Genomic DNA, 16157 nt, shown 5'->3' with positions numbered 1-16157 from the left:
AAATAAGAAGTGTATGTACCTCAACTAACTAGAGACATATTTTTGTTGTGGTAAATCCTTATACACCAGAATAGTAATCTGATCTGTAAAATTTGCAGATTGTTTCAAACTCCCCATCTAGCCATATGTTACTGAGTCTGGTGTCACATAGGGGTTAATGCAGGGGATGATTACTCTTTCGACGCCGCCGGTCCAGCTCATGCGATTTTCTAAGGTGTTTTCCATTGGTTTTAAAATTCAAATGGGATTTGATATTTTTGAACATCGGCTAACTAATGTTGCCTCTTATTTCCAGTAAGAGGATATGGAAACGTATCTTTGATATTCCTATCTAAAAAATCTAGTGCTTGTTATCTCAGTATTCGGGTACTTTTAAAGTTTTTAGTTTGTTAAGAAAAGCGATTTTGACGCACCATATTTATAAAAAAGTTCTCATTTTATAGCGCCGCTGAGCCGATACCGTTGTTGAAGAAGTGTACAAAAGCTCAATAGTGCTTCGGTTTTGACTTGAGTTGTACAATACTTTGTTCCCCGTTGATAAATTTAGAAATTATTAAGAATTTGATCTTAAATGAATTTTGCTATTCTTCTTAGGTACCTTTTTGTTCAGATAGCTCCTCATGCATTTAAATATTTATACATCTTTGACTTTCAGATGTTTGTGTTGAAGAAAGAATATCTAATGAAGTACTTCGAACGAACCAAATGTACAAAGTGGTTTTTTTTTTACATTTTCATTTTCATAATAATTTCTGGTGTATTAACGGGGCAATCATAGTTATTTTTTTCAGCGACAAAGCTTTTTTTATTTGTTGTTTTTATATTTCCTAGATTTTGTTTAGCTGACAGGGCCATGAGCATCAAACTAGAGTATACATGTATAGATATAGACCAATATTGAAAGTCTCGACAATCACAAAACGTATCCATAAAATCAAAATAAAATACAAACATTCATTGCTTGATTGACATTTAAGACATTTCGATGTCAGAACTGAAATCATTGAGTAAAAAGGAGGGCAAACAAAGATACCAAGGGGCAATATATAACCATAAGTCGACAGAAAAATAGATAACACCATGACCAAAGAGTCAACTATATTTCACAAAACACTACACAGAGAAGTAAAAGATAGAGAAATAAAAACCCCATCAAAACAAAAACTGGAGATGAAGTCAGGTGATCCTGGAGGGTACGCCGTCCTGTTGGTCATGGTAAGTAGAACTCCTGTAGTTTGTCGCATTCTGTGATGCCACAATCGATGTTAAGAGTTCGACTGTATAATTATGAACCCTTTTTCAATTGCTCCCTTGTGAGCACCAATCATCTTTTATAGACATCATGAAAATATATATAATATATTATTATCGTTCGTCTGAAATGTAGTTCATACGCAGGTGCTGCTGGAATGATGGACATTTAATTACATTTCCCCAAAAATCACATGCAATCGTTTTTAGCTGAAACTAATGTTATGGTTAATCAAAGTAATGTTCGTTTAGCAAACATCTCATTGAAAACTACTTTAAATTTCTGAACATCTAACTTGTTATTTTTTATGAATATTCAATTTGCTTTACATTTCATAATTATGCTTCTCACTGAATCGCAACGAAGAACGAATTACGCTATGCACATTCACCATTACTTTTTGAGAAAATTGAAAATATTTTGACAATTTCATGTTGTATTGCAAGCTTGATGTTGTCTATTTTATCAGTACAAGTTATTTATCAACCAATCACGAAAATTGACACTAAACAAAAAAGCGAATTGTGTCTATTCATGTTAAACACGCTTGTCATCAATTATTTCTTTAGAAAATTCCGAAGAGCACATTTCAAAATTTACATAACATTAAACAATGTTTAAAAAAATAATACATACACGTGTCATTTTCACATGCTAAACTAGATTTTTTGTAAATCTAAAACAGCTTAAATATGCCTATGATATTTAGATGTTGGTTGTGGTATATAAGTAAGTTTGAATTCAAACCTTCGATTTTGAAATTAAAGGTGCAGAAAATCTTTTTTTAGATTTTGATTTTTGACTTCTGATTAGTATTACCTTGTAATTTATATATAAGTTCCTATGCGAACCAAAACATCATCCATGAGTTTGCTTAACGCTAAGTTCCAGATGAAGGAATATGTTTCTATTGAACATCTGTACTTACTGTTCTATTCAGGACAACAACTGAGCTCCCATTTTCTAGAAGCAGTTGTAGACAGCCCGTTTGTCTGTATTGGATTGCTGTGTGTATTGGAGTATCTCCCTGTATGTAAATTTTTTGAATTATTTAGAAAACAAAATGGTTTTATTATAAAAGTGGTGTATATTGAGATTATTGGTTTGCCTTGGGTTTCTGGGTTACTGTCGCACTGACCAATACCACACATCTCATTTCATTCATTTTGTATACCTGGTATATATTTCTGAAATTATTAGCGAACATTATTAAAAGCAAAAGAATCCTTTAATTTGGAAAAAAAATGATCGATATTAATAAGTCCCAGTGTATATAAAGTGCGAATCCTGAAATATCATTTTTATTGTATCTGTCATAGATATAAGAAGATGTGGTATGAGTGCCAATGAGACAACTCTCCATCCAAGTCAAAATTTATAAAAGTAAACCATTATAGGTCACAGTACGGTCTTCAACACGGAACCTTGGCTCACACCGAACAGTAAGCTATAAAGGGCTCCAAAAATTACTAGTGTAAAACCATTCAAACGGGAAAACCAACGGTCTTATCTATATAAAAAACGAGAAACGAGAAACACTTATGAACCACATCAACAAACGACAACTACTGAACATCAGATTCCTGACTTAGGACAGGTGCAAACAAATGCAGCGTGTTTAAACGTTTTAATGATACCAAACCTTCACCCTTTTTCCGAAACAATAGTGTAACATCACAACATAGAAAGACACACTATAAAATATCAACTGAAATATCTTAACTCAATCAAAGGACATATTAACACCATTGAACATACACTGAACAAATAAATTTGACCTATGATACAATGTAAAATACAAAATAAATAAACTAAGGGAAGAATAATAAAAGTAACATGTTATATCGGTATGAAATGTTAAACAATTAAAGAAAAACAATATGCTCGAACAAAAATATCAGCCATTTGCAATAACTTTAAACACAGGTAAATGAAAATAATTTTGTTGTTAGGTTTACGTGTACAGTTCCAATAAAGAAAGGAAATATTTTTACAAAATAGATAATTTTGATGTTCATAGTACGAAGTGAAACTTTATAGTAATACCAAACACTTATCAAAGCTGGTATATAGACCAGATATAACCCTGAATAACATTAAATAACAAAAAAGCAATACAATTAGTATCAACAGGTCCAATAAACAAGAAAGTACGATTTGAGAGTACTCGCAGTTACTGACAGCTAGTTAAAAGCCAAAACAATTAATAATAAAAAATCATGCATCAGAGACTAAAATCACCTAAAACACATCCCAGGGATTTAGTATTTTAACGTCATGGACAGTCAAAGAAGATATGACTAGTCCAATGCCAAAAATAAATGTATCGACAGACAGTAGGATAGTTAGGAGTTTAACCTCTTTTAGATCAAAACGAACGTGGGTGTGTCTTTATACATCCCGTTTGAAAAGATTGTATGAAAACAAATTTAGTTATGTTTTAATTTGCTGATGACAAAATCGATATTAGTGCCAATGTAAACTATATTCAAAGATCTAATTACAACATTGGTAAGATAACCTAAATATCATGTATATCTGATGTATAATGATAAATTAACAGACGAAAAATTGATGATTTTTGAATCAAATAAGACATAGTATATCAATCGTACTGTTTTGATAAATTCATGATACAGGTAAGAGATGCAGACGGGTTTATATCGCGCCTACAGCCATGCAGGTGTGAAATCGATACACAAATAGATACTTTTTAAGAATATTCCACGAACAGAGCGTGCATGAGATATAAAAGCAGCAGTAAAGTTTATTTTCAGAAAAATATACATTTTAACATAATCATTAATGTTGTTTAACTCAAAACAGGTTTTGTCGTTTAGTTTGTTGCTATTGAGTTCAATTCCACTATGCTACTTCTGTATTGCGATTTATGTTTACTGTCAATTACTGATACATTACTTTCATTTCCACTGTAAGGGCGATCATTTCTATTATATTTGCGATGCATTTTCACATTAGGAATCCTATTCATTATCATCAAATATAGTATTTATTCAGCCGACTCGCTCACAAAATTAATAGAGTCAGAAGGATTTGATAATGCTTACTTTATGAGTGAAATTACAAAAATGAATTCCGTAAAAATAGCATTTATTGCTAAATTTAAACTTTTCAATTTTTTTTTCTAATTACTCGTCCGGATATATGTGTAAGGTAAAATATCTTCCAATGACATTTTATTATTGAACACATACACATTGGACAGTTAAGCACATCCTTGGCCACCGAAAACCAAACTGTGCTTAAGTTTTACAGTTTCGATCTTTATCTAGGGTACTATACATCACTTACTAATGAAACGTCATTAATGGATGCATAATCATGAGTTGCATCTTACACAGTAAAGAACGTTCAAACAGCTGTTGATTCACCTTAATTTATGCTTGAATGCCTTGCATATTGTTGCAAATACCTAATTTGAAATTACAAAGACATATTGAAAACCGTTTATTGCTTTTAAATCACGGGTATAACCGCCGTGCAGTAGATTCCGGACGTTACTTCGTATCGTACATTTTAGAACGTCCTAATACTTTAGTTTTTTGAGTCAACATACAATGCTTTTATTTATATTTTAATCAATTTTGTGTTACACATAGTCTTTGTTTCGCGATGTTTACAAGTAATTCATACACAGGTCTATTAAAAATTGTCAAAAACTAATGATTGATTGTTGGTTGCTTAACGTCCAGTGGTAAATATTCTATGCATGCTCAGGACGACTCACTGATGAGAAATCCGTTGTTATATTTCATTTATAGATTTTTAAAGACGAAACTCCAAATTTCGTCATGGTTCGTTGTCTTTATAGTTTGTTTGTTTATTACCGTTCATTGCAATTTCTTGTACTGTTCGTTGTGCGTTTTGACTATTCTAATAGAATAGATAATAGAAACGGGGAGTGTGTCAAAAACTCGACCAAAGAGCCCAAGGCCACCACTAGGTCTTCAATGCAGCGAGAAAATCCCGCACCCGTAATTTATACTAGAACAGCGAAATGGACGCCACACTTAACCCTGAAACATGCAAATGAACCAAAATTAAAAAAACACACACGACTAACAGAGGCTAGAGGTTCCTTACTTAGGACAGGTGCAAACATGCGGCGGGGTTAAACAGGTTTTGTGAGATCTCAACCCAATCCTCATACCTCTAGCCAATGTGGAATAAACAAACACACAGCAATACGCACAGTAAAACTCGGTTTAAAAGAAATCCGATTCCGATGTCTAAGACGATCAATATGGTTGAAATATGTACATACAAGAGCCTGTTGTTCAGTGGTTGTCGTTTGTTGGTGTGGTTCATAAGTGTTTCTCGTTTCTCGTTTTTTATATAGATTAGACCGTTGGTTTTCCTGTTTGCATTGTTTTATACTAGTCATTTGGGGCCTTTTTTAGCTTGCTGTTCGGTGTAAGCCAAGGCTCCGTGTTGAAGGCCGTACTTTGACCTATAAATTTTAACTTTTTATACATTGTGACTTGGATGGAGAGTTGTCTCATTGGCACTCCTACGACATCTTCTTATTTATATATAACTACTGCGTGATAAATTTCCAAAGCTTATGTAAGCAAGTACTGAAACTTTTCAAGGAAAATTCGCCGTAAAAATGCATTGAGTTTATGATTTTTTTACACCAGAATATATTCAATCCATGACACTTACAAACTCTTTTAATATGCATGATATTGACATGTTTCAACTCAAGACACTGTGTTGTATATCATCATGACGTTCGTGTGACCTTGACCTCAAGATCAAAATACTAGATTTTTAGGGATATTTTCGCGAAATCTCTCAGAAACTGGATTACAATCACGTGCACCCGATGAGTGGGCTCTTCTGTTTCACGTGCAACACACACAAAATTCAGGTCTTTTAATTTTCAATATGAAATGTTAAAAATGTCAAATAGGTAAGTTGCTACAAAAGATAAAACATAGATATTTCTAAATAGTTCTTCCCGATGTTTTTACCAACGTAGGATACAAGAAAAGAGAGGCGAAGGACCCCAAAGGGATATTCAAACTCATAAGTCGAAAAACAAACTTGAAAATGCCATAGCAAAAAACCAAAAACCAAAATCGACGAAACGACAAACAATAGTACACAAAACACAACATAGAAAACGAAAGACCGAGCAACACGAACCCCACCAAAAACCAGGGGTGATCTCAGGTACTCCGGAAGGGTAAGCCGATCTTTGACGGTACTTTTACGAATATCCGTAACGAACGGTACAGTTAACAATTTCTTACAATGATGAGTATTTTAGAAAATCATAATAATGGTTATGAACTAGGTATGCGGGATATATTCTGGGGGGGGGGGATACGCTTACGATCTGCAAATATATCAGTTGTTACTTAAAGTTATTTAATGTTTGCAATTTTAAGGGAGTTTTTGTAACCAAGGTTTGTAAACATAAGTGCGTTTATCATTCAGTAAATATTGGAACTCTTAAAATGTATACAACGTGTACATTACATTTTTATACTTCGTGTATAGTCTATTAAGCATGCACGATAAGTTTGGATTATGAATTGTAAATATCAACAATATTAAATTATCAAATGATATTGTTAGTTTTTGCATGTCCAATTCTCACATAAAACCACAATGAAAATTTATAACAACTACAAAAATCCCACATCAGAAATGATCGCAATTACAGTGATAATGCATCGTACTTGTAGTTAAAATGAATTGCTTTCAGTAATCGATATCATAGATTATGTTGCTTTAATTACACGTTTTTGGACTTTAAACCTGTTAGTGTACAATGATAAGTCATATTGTAAAGAAATTGTGCTAAAACATACATTCAAATCAATTATTTTGTATTTTCAAAACGGAAACAAACACATTTTTTCCCGTCATCCTTTATTCTTCAATAGTAATACTCGCATATGACAATGAAAATGAAATGTCTGGATTCGCACTTTGTATACACTGATTTTCCGTGATAATTTGAAAGTGACATATTATTCAGTAAAGAAAAATAACAAAGTTATAATCTTGTATTTGACACGATAATACTTACTATGATAACTTTATTTTTTTGAAACAAAAAGAATCTGCATATAGCTGATTGTCAAAAAAGTGATTCATAAATTTCAGATAAAATTTATCTACATTTTACTTATAATTTTCTACCTTAATCTCGTGTAATTTTATTATATTTGAAAAACAGCTGACAATTTTAAAATACCTGTTATGTGACCGTATATTCAACACAATTAAAATTTAATAAAAGTTTTTTTTATCTCAGTGGATATTTTCATAATTTTAGCAGATTGAAAGGCACTTTTTTAATTTGCATTATCATTTTTGAATATCAATGTTGTATATTTCCATAGTGAATATGTGATATTGTTAAAGAATTCGCATGACTATATTCACATTAAGTCTAAACGTGAGGAAAAATACATTGTATACATCTCATGTTCTATGTTAACTTATTGATTTGTTAAAATGGATATTTCAATAAATTTAGCACATGCACCTTTCACGAAGAAACATCTTGTACAATAGAATTATTATTTATTTGAAAATTGTGATATTTTTTAGTTTCAAAATGAGCCATGATTGCATTTTATTTATAACAGAAAAATATACAAAAGGGAAGTAATGTGTTTTTGAATAAATAATTGTAAATTACACGTTCAGGTTAGATAACATAGAAATTAACTGGTAGGGTATGATTAAGAATTGGTCAAGTATGGTTCAGACATTGAAAACAGGTTGATAACTGTTATAGTATAGGTCGAGTTCATGTAAAAATTAGTTAATATTATTTGAGCTTGGCCGAGAGCTAGTTCAACAAAGTGATATGTAACATGTAATATATTATCTTACAATATTATCAACTGCATGTAATGAAGCCCCATTTTCAATCAGCAATTCAGCACATTTTGTATGACCATATCTGACAGCTATATGTAAAGGTGTTTCTTTCTGTTTGAAAAATAACCTTCTATTAAGTCAGAAATTTTCGCGAGAGGTTTATTTTCGCTAATTTCTCGATAAAGACAAAATCGTGAAAATATTTCCTCGCGTTAATTTGATATTTAAGGGGGAAATCAGATTCATGCAAAAATGAAACCTTGCAAAATGGTTCCGCTTTAGAAAGAGAATAATATAAACTCAGGGATTATAAGCCACTTTACAATTATTCTATGGTATATAACATATGGAATGCAATATTGTGGTCACCGTTTTGATCTTTTTAGCAACTACAATGAACTATATGATCAGTTTAGCTTATTAATGTCAAAGCTACGCCGTGTCTCTTGTTAATTGAAATCAGACATTCTACATGTTCTAATCACTAAGGGGAAAATTTCATAGAATTACTTGAAATTTTTCAAATTATGTATTTTTTTGACGCCACTATATATATTTCATTAAAACAGAAGCAGATATGCGATACTTTTCTACATACTTGTTAACAAAGATTGTTTGTAGTACTAAAATAATTTTTCTTATATTCCGTACTCCAGTGCGCTTATATTATCTCGTATCTGCGTACAACAATAATTACATAACCGAGATAGATTTTTTATGGATTCATAGAATATTCTATGGAAATAATATTCTTGACAAAAGTAATTGATTCTTACTCGATTGTTGGTTTTGTTTACACATTCCTTATTCCTTCTCAACAATATTTTGATACCATCAGCATGATCATAAATAGCAGCAGTATGTATTGGTTTATTCCCCTAAAATGCACATCACAATATACTTCATATGACTTTGAAAAACAAACATTTGATTGCATAAGAATAATACTTGTTATCCTGCTTTGAGGTTCTCAATATACAGATAAGTCTGCTTTGAGGTTCTCAATACACAGATAAGTCTATTGACTGTTTTGTCATTCTTGCTTACATTCAAAATGGATGCATGCTCAGCCTTATTTATGAACATGAGGAATTTGATCATGCATTCTATATATATATATATAATGACTGAATAATAGTCAACGATAAATCTTACGGGGCGATGGATCATATAATTATGATACAGTACACTACAAAATATAATATATAACAAGTCTAAAAGGGTACAACATCACCAAAAAATAATAATAAACTAAACAAATGTTAAATATTTCGGATAACAGATATCCTTCATCAGTATGATCACGATGTAAAATAAATCATATCAATCTAAACTGATTATAAAACTACAACAATCTTGAAATTTATACAATAAAGCATTCAAAACTGAACATCATAGAGACGCTTGTACAATTCTATTTTTTTTTATTTAAGTAGGTTATATAGCTATTTACAACAGAGACTGCAAAGATATGCTTCAAATAAAAATAGTAATGTGCGATATGAACTGGTACAACTCTAAAATTTCAAAGGTGACCACAGTTAAGATGTTACAACAACGGTTGCGTGGAAATACATTCCCAACAAACAGCACTGACTGATCTAAGCTGGTATAATATTTCAAATTTGACAACGGTAGAGAAATTAAAACAGTTTTATTACAGGTTTAATAATTGAACGTGACTGCGTACTTGTACATCCCTCCCAAATGAATAGAACCCTGTAATTTAAACTGGTATAATTCAAAAATTCCTTAAAACTGTTAGAGTCTTGTACGGAAGCCTGAGTTACTGGAAACAAGTGATGGTAGGAAAATGAGTGATAGTAGGGAAAATAAGTGACTCATTATATATACATATATTTGCGGTAGTAAATTTTTCGTCCTTCCCTGTGCGGGATTTAAACCCATGCTTCTGTGAGATTGTGGCTACTCTCTCTGCTTTATGTTCTGAAACCTTGGCCAATCGGCATACTAGGCTATATAGCTTTGATTACTCGAACTATGTCCTGTCTACATCGGCTTTATTTAAGATTGTAACCCAGTACAGGATGTATTGTGGCATGTACATGAAATTCCATGCATTTCATCTGTTTTAGTCGTCGCAAAAGATGACGATACTCCCCATGCAGTCATATCAATATGCTTTAATTTTTTATGTCTAAATATGTGACAACCCTACGACAGAATTCTCTATCACATAACCTCGGATTTTAAAGACTTATACTTCGACATCATGACAACTCAGCCTTCAATCTAGCGACCTATGTTTTAATCATTGAATGATTAATTCACTATTTTAAAATAAAAACACCAAGAGACACACCTCTATGGTGCTTACTTTTGTATGAATCGAGTTGTTAGTTTTAAGCTGCTATGTTTGTAGAGATTTTCCATCGAGATTGTAAAATTTTACTTCAACTGTGGTGAAAATCAAAGTATATAACTAACCAATGAGAGATAACTCAGTTTGAATTCTTTAAAAAATCAATCACCCTTTAATTAAATAAATAGACGGCAAATATATTGATCTTACAGCTCATGTTCTGAAACACAAAGATATTTCAAGATCATATTTAAACTTTACAGATTTTTCCTTGGTTATTTAAATGCTTCTCATATATACGTCGTCTAAAATTTAGCCAACAATGTTAAATCTGCAATTTTGCATGCAACTCCGTGTCTGCAGTCGACCACTTTGTCTACTAGGCGATATGAAAATAAAAGTTTCGTTAGTTACACTATATATTGTAGTGATATATTTTCGATTTTATATTCTAAGCTTTCCGTTGTTTTCAATGCTTACTGAATTAGAGCTGTTGTAATTTTATAAGTAGTTAATAAAAAAACAATAGATTTAACATTTCAATAACCCGATTCATTTTTTTTCAGTTACTGCAGACTGATTATCACACCATATAAGGCTTCGAAAGTTTATTCAAATAAGAAGTATGGTATTTCACGTCATCCGATCAAATGATTTAATTTCAAGATATTATAAAAGCCATTGTTGACCAAAATAAAGTTATTTACCGATAACACTTGAAATATGAATATTGAGATCATATTTTATTTTTTTTTATTTTTAGATTGTATCTGAAAAGTATGATATATACCGCTTTATAAATGTTAGAAATCTATTTGATAGTCTATGATTTAAAGAATTTTATTCTTAATTTTCCCGTCAATCTTTGTTAAAATAACTGTAATATTCAAAAATACATGTTGACCAAAGGTTGGTCTTGAAAATGTGAAATGCATAGATATTTTAAAGAATCTACACAATTCGTATTTGTTATACTCACGATTCTGTCTTTACAGTTTGTCAAAGCTCCAAGAAAAATCATCTTATCAACACATTCCGTTCTGTGGTATCTTATGGCCACGTGCAAGAGGGTCTCCTTCTACAAGTGTAGATTGAAAGTAAAATTTTGTTTTATATGCAAAGGCATTTTTTGGTAGGCTGGAAATTAATCATTTTTTTTTTTATTAATTTCATTTATTGCAGGTTCTTACAAATTATTGCAAAGAAAGTTTCCTATGTCCATAACAAATATATCTACACATTTGTCTTGTCTTACAATGACCAATTGTCAATGCCTGAAGTAGCATAATACAATGACCGTAAAAACAACAGTCTACAAAATTCTACCTAGAAAACTAGACTGAGCAATGCGATTCCAATCAAAAACCAGGGGCGATCTCTGGTACTATGAAAGGGTAACCAGATTCTGGTGCAGATGTGTCATCCGTCAAGTTGCTCATGGTAAGTACAAATTCGGTGATAAGTTCAATTCGTTGATGTCTCAATAAAGAGAAAGAGGACTGGATTGTTGTTACGAAAATTAGAACATATCCGTCGTCATTTGTGACTCAGATATTTCATGAACGGCCAACTAAATAAAGGCGTCCGTAAATTTTTCAATTAATGTGTAATGGATTAGATATTATAGGCTTTGGTATGTTTGTATATTACTATATACATTTTTAAGTTTAACGACCATTAAGTTTCACACAATACCTGACATAATATTTCGGTGTATACTTACTGTTCTATGGTGTTTATGGTTAAGTATATCTTTCTTAAGTGAGACTAAGTTCTCTATTTTTGACAATTCTCCATTCTTGATAGCTGCTACAAGTTGTTTCCTAGAATTTGCATCAGTAGAAGAAGAAGACTTTCTTTCTGCCATCATGTTTACCTGAAATAAGTAATTGTCTTTGCGTTTATCCATTTTTAGATAACTTCACATTCGATTTATTAAGTGTGTCCATATTTGTTTTTATCTTTTTCTATAAAATTTTTAATCGATATTGAACATCTAGTTTTGGTACGTGGGGATTAATTGTATTTATAGGTAGAAAACATAAGTCAGGAGCTTGTAAATCAGTGGTTGTCGTTTGTTGCTGTGTTTCATATTTGTTTTACGTTCATTATTTTGTACATAAATTAGGCCGTTAGTTTTCTCGTTTGAATTGTTTTACATTTGTCCTTTCGGGGCCTTTTATAGCTGACTTTACGGTATGGGCTTTGCTAATTGCTGAAGGCCGTACGGTGACCTACAGTTGTTAATTTCTGTGTCATTTGGTCTCTTGTGGAGAGTTGTCTCATTGGCAATCATACCACATCTTCTTTTATATATATTAAAAATGCAGAGTATTTTAACGTTTAAGTCAGCATTGACAAGGAGTGCCAATCAATTAACGGTTTTGAAAATCAAGAGTTGGTGTCTCAATTGTTGGTACTACTATTTGGAATAAGCGACCAGCAACACAGTGAGCTTTGTTGAAAATAAACATGTCAGTAATATAGGTGCACAGACACTAGCATTAGAATCACATCGGCATAAAAGTAGGAATGCAAAAATACTTCTTTTTAGACAAGCATCTCCACGTTTACACATTGGGCAGACAAGGTTAACCTAACCTTGACCTCATTTCATGGATCAGTGATAAACTTTAAACTAAATCCACTAATCGATTCCATGACCCCACGTGCATTCAAGGGTTCATCTGACATTTAGATCATTCTCATGTTTGACTGAATAACGTTTCGCAGACACAATAATCAATGTAACCTTAATTTGAGAAATAAAATGATGTGTACGATGTTCATAGCCGTCAGTAAAACATTTATCTCACCTTTCAGTTTTTTGTTATTACGTCCAATTCCCAGATATTATCAGCATTAGGTAAATTTTGTTAAGTTAATGGAATGATTGTAAAATGGACATACCTGTCTGGAAGGGTTCATCATGTTTCATTACATATGACGTAGAAGTTAACAACTACATGTATAAGTAACCGTACGGCAATCAATAATGAGCCCAAACAGCATAGCAAACTTTTAAAAGGCCCAAAAGTGACAAACGTAAAACCATTCAAACTTGAAAACTAAAAGCTTGAATTATGAACAAATCAAAAAAAGAAAAACAAATATGATATACAGCAGCAATCGACGACAGGCACATACAGAAGGTGGCGGGGTAAAACATTTAAGCGGGCGAAAAACCCTCCCCAAAACTTGGACAGCGGTGCATCAGAACAACACACGAACAAACTGTACAAAATGATAAACAATAAGAACAGGCACATATACAATGTGGAGGAGTGGGGGTAAATATATTTGCGGGCGCTTTTGCCTCCCTCAACCTAGGATATTGGTGCAACAGCACAATATCACAATATAAGAACAAACTATAAAAAAAGTTAAAAGGGCTCAACATATCAGATCGATACAAAGCACAAAAACCAACTAACAATAACACAAAAACAAAATAGAGATCTGAGAATACTCACAGCATGTTCCTGTCCCAAGTCATGAGCCTGTTATTCAGTGTTGCTGTATATTATATTGTGTGTTCTCAGTGCTCCTATATTGGGTGTCCGTAATGCACTTAAACTGTGTAACTTATTACTACTTTTTAACTGTTTTACTCGAGCGTCACTGATGCGTTTTTTGTTGACAAAACACGCGTCAGGCGTACAAAATTTTCATCCTCGTATCTATTATGAGTTTATTTACTGAATTGCTCGTTCAAAACCAAAAACAAATAATAAAAAAATCATGTATCTAAGACTTAAATATTACTATTCGTTTCTTAGAATAGTATAAGCGATATGTCAACTATATTTAGTGTATGGAATTATTGTTATGTGTACACTTCTATCTGGCAGGGTTACTCTGATATTGATTTTATTTTCATGGATGATGGCTATCATTGAGTTGGCATGTTTTGTCTCCTTTTTCGGAAACAGAGGTAAAAAGGTCAACCACATATTGTGTATGGAATGATTGTATACATGTTCGCCAGGAAGGTTCATGTGACCATGACCTTATTTTCGTCGATCATTAATAATGTGTAATTGATACCTGCTTTGAAACCTTGAACTTATAGACTTTCTACATGAAATTAAATTATAATCAGTAAAACAGCCTAGACATTTAAGAATATCAACTATTGTTTATAGTTTAATATGCTTTAGTTACCTCTTGGTCATACAGCTTCTATCGTGTTATTCATACATCCCTGCTTTCAAATGTTTTGTTTTAACCGATCCTGATAAAAAAGTAAAATATCAATTACATTTAAAAATATAGATAATGTTATGGTTTGGAGATTATAATGATTCACGTGGTAAGACATGTTACACAACAAAGAATTAGAATAATTATTGGCTCTAATAAACAGAATATGATTTATCTTAAACATCGTGTTGCTCAAGGAAAGTACAAATTTGATGATAATTCTCGTCCGGTGTGGTTGCAATCGGTTGCGAAGATAAAAGTATAACATAAATACTTAAACTACAAGTTAAATTTAAGAGGGGGAAGATCATAAAAACTGACAATATCAAACGTTATACTTAATCAACCAACAGAACGAATGGAAAACAACTGTAATATTCCTGACTTGGTACAGGCATTTTCCGAGGAAAACAGTTGGTTAATATGTGCAATCTCATTCCTACTCACGTTACATAGTTCACGTAATTTGTTATACTACCAACATGTGGATGCCTCTGTTTTTAGATGATTATTTTTTAGCTTGTTATCTAGTGTTATTTTAGATTATAACTATTAAGCAAACGAAACATTGACTTAAATTGTTCATTGCTTGCAATGGGTGAATCAAACAAGCTATGTATCTTTTAAGAACATTCATAAATGCAACAAAACAAACCTTTCTAATGGGTGAATCAAACAAGCTAGGTATCTTTTAAGAACATTCATAAAAGCAACAAAACAAACCTTTCTATGCTTTAGAGTATCTGAAGAATGTTTTGTCTTTTTTTCGTTTATATTTCGTTCTGTTTTATGCGGAATTCATAATCACATCACGTATACACTAGTATATATATATTTATATAAGTTAAAAGGGTAAAAATTATGATCAATGAACGAAAGATTTTGGCAGTATATATTCTCAAATGAGTCATTGTGTCCCTATACAATGGACACGGATTTAAAAACGACCCCTTTAGAAATATAAAGCATCAATTGCACTAAAATCGGAATGATTGGTGAGAATATAACAAAAAAAAAGAAGATATTGTATGATATAAAAATGACTTACATGTAAGCATCTACATGTCGCCTTACGGCCTTCAACAATTAGCTAAACTCATACTGCATAGCAAATAATAAAATGCTCCAACATGACAAAATGTAGAACAATTCAAACAAGAAAACCGACGGCAGATTCATATAGAAAACTATATAACAAAAAACAAATATGATCTATATAACTATATTTCAATTACAATATCATTTAAACTTTGATTTATATATTTATTTCTATTTATATCGTTAGATTGGTGTTTATTGTTCTTTTACTGATATCCTTTTCGAATTTACTTCAATCTTAAACATTTCTGATAACGATTAATATAAACCTACTTGCATTCTGTCCATCGGAAAAAGTCTGCTGACGCCATTTTAGTCTAAACTATATACAACATATAGATATTGTGAACTATTTGTTCTATAATTAATTATAATGATTTAATCTTAGTCGTGACTTCCGTAGGCAATGTTGAA

The 16157-nt window shown here is 31.8% G+C and overlaps 2 long non-coding RNA genes across 2 annotated transcripts; both read right to left on the bottom strand.

The window, feature by feature from the left end:
• Positions 1–2240: 2240 nt before the first annotated feature.
• On the bottom strand, positions 2241–8981 carry LOC127721021 (uncharacterized). Its single transcript, XR_007991039.1, has 3 exons — positions 8896–8981; positions 8132–8230; positions 2241–2279 (listed from the first exon to the last, which is right to left on the bottom strand). It is a non-coding gene; the product is annotated as an uncharacterized LOC127721021 (long non-coding RNA).
• A 2436-nt stretch (positions 8982–11417) lies between these two features.
• LOC127721020 (uncharacterized) lies at positions 11418–16090 on the bottom strand. Its single transcript, XR_007991038.1, has 4 exons — positions 16017–16090; positions 14607–14676; positions 12166–12318; positions 11418–11520 (listed from the first exon to the last, which is right to left on the bottom strand). It is a non-coding gene; the product is annotated as an uncharacterized LOC127721020 (long non-coding RNA).
• Positions 16091–16157: the final 67 nt, after the last annotated feature.

Source organism: Mytilus californianus, unplaced genomic scaffold (genome assembly GCF_021869535.1).
Source record: "Mytilus californianus isolate M0D057914Y unplaced genomic scaffold, xbMytCali1.0.p SCAF_11, whole genome shotgun sequence".
NCBI lineage: Eukaryota > Metazoa > Mollusca > Bivalvia > Mytilida > Mytilidae > Mytilus > Mytilus californianus.
This window is presented reverse-complemented; position numbering and strand designations above follow the sequence as displayed.